This window comes from Pteropus vampyrus, unplaced genomic scaffold (assembly GCF_000151845.1).
Source record: "Pteropus vampyrus isolate Shadow unplaced genomic scaffold, Pvam_2.0 Scaffold160, whole genome shotgun sequence".
Classification (NCBI taxonomy): domain Eukaryota; kingdom Metazoa; phylum Chordata; class Mammalia; order Chiroptera; family Pteropodidae; genus Pteropus; species Pteropus vampyrus.
Genome location: NW_011888941.1, coordinates 649,373 through 651,393, shown reverse-complemented (window position 1 = coordinate 651,393; position 2,021 = coordinate 649,373). Strand labels below are relative to the sequence as shown.

Sequence of the window (2,021 nt, the reverse complement as noted above, 5' to 3'; positions counted from 1 at the left end):
CAGGAGAGGGTATAAGAGCCTTGATCTGCCATTCAAACCCTTTGCCCCTTGAGCCAAGGGAGAAGTTATCTCTCTCTTTATCACGCACTTATTTCCCCAAATGCACTTGCTTCCTTGGTCTAAACCAACTTTGTAACACATAGCAGAGATCACCTTATATTATTAGAGGACTGGAACAGATGTCTACATTCCCTAAACTGGGTAACAAACTGACTGAGACAAGGAATGAAATATCTGTGCTTTCGCAAAGTAATTGCTCAATCAGTATTTTCAGGTAGATAGAATGACAAGGAACAAGAGCAGGAATTTCTTGAACCACGCAATCCATGTTTTATTTCACATACATACATTATTGCCAGAAAATTTCAAATGAACAATTGTGAAGGCAACAAGAAAACCTCCCAGCACTCTCTCGGCCCTGGGCCTGTTCGGCAATGAGCGGTGAAACCCCAACACTTGGAGAGCAGTGTCCACCCAAGCAAGCCATGTGAGGAAACTGGAAGCATCTGCTGGGGTCCTGGGGGAAAGCGGAGGACCTGGCATTTACATATGTCCTTACTAGTACTGCTATTGAAACTCAAATCAGAACTTTAGCAGCAAACAGAGCGCCAGACACATGTGGATGACAGCTACAAACTATGCCGAAGCACTGTGGGCTCTAAACGAACATAGCGCATCCCTGGAACTCTGAAAAACTCTAAAATGTGTAAAGACAGTTTCTGATAATAATGTGACCTGATAAAGTCTCCCCATTAAAAATCTATTAGGCATACATTGCAGGTTTCATCCCGCCCCTGCAGAAACGGTGCGTTTTCCATAGCACACAGCCCAATGTACACCTCCACCAAATCAGAGGTGCCTTCTCTCTAGTACTATTATTTTCATAAGACAGTTTGTTACAGCCTGAAATACTACAAAATAGCTTCAGAAAATTTGGGGAAGCCTCTGGAATTTTGAAAAAAAGGGAAAAACCTGAGTATTCACTACCCCTCTAGAATGATCCTTAAAAGTAATCAAAATTCTCAAAAAAAAACAATCATATGTACAATATAAGGAAAAAAGCTTACAAGCGCATAAGGCTTCTTCTATTATCTACAATTAAGGTTTTGGAAAGTACATTCTAGACCAGCTCTGTCCAACAGAACTTTCTACTGTGATATCCAATACGTCAGCCAATGGTCATATGTGGCTACTGCACACTTGAAATGTGGCTAGTGCAACTGGGGAACAGAACTTTCTATGCTAATTCATCTAAATTTCAACGGCCACATAAGGCTAGTCGCCACCGTAACAGCCAGTGTAGCTATGGATGATACTGATATTTTATTAATCAGGTAACATGACGGCTTTTAATTAAAGCTCATGTATTACACTTTAAACGGCTTACAACAAGCCATTATGTTTTTATAAAAAAGTTATTTAATAGAAATATACCCATGAGATAATGACTTAAAAAAAACCCGATGTGTAATTAAAAACAGATTTATTACCAAGATAAGAGCAGTGAATGCTTATGCAATGCTTGCTCATTTTCACAGTTTTACATTTGAGGTTGCTACTTCATCGTGACCACCTCCCTACGAATGCAGAATTTATTTGGTCATTACTTGTGGTGTTTTCCAGACCTATGTGAGGTATTTCTAAATAGCTTCAAAGTTCCTTAATTTACTCACGAAAATAAATGATTAGAACAGTCAAAGGTTAAAGTAATAAACTGCAACAAATCACCACTGGAAAGTGATGGTGAAATAGCTACCTAAATATGAAAAAGCACATAAGGGGGAAAAGCTAGAGAGCGAGCCCATCCCCCAATTTCAGCAGCTTAAACGTTAACTGATAAGCTGCTACCAGACACAGAGTCCATTTGAAAGGTTTCATTTCATATAATATTTCAATATTTTCCTAGTCAATCTTCAGTATCAAGTAGATAAAAAAAAAATCTATGTCAAGAATCTGGTAATAACTACTCAAAGCATGAGCGTCATGAAATCTTTCTATTATTTGTGGTTTCCAAAAATAAA

General features: G+C 38.5%; 1 protein-coding gene across 22 annotated transcripts in view; it reads right to left on the bottom strand.

The window, feature by feature from the left end:
• Window positions 1-2,021, bottom strand: part of MAP4K4 (mitogen-activated protein kinase kinase kinase kinase 4) — a 177,010-nt gene that overhangs the window by 15,104 nt on the left and 159,885 nt on the right. The window lies entirely within an intron of this gene.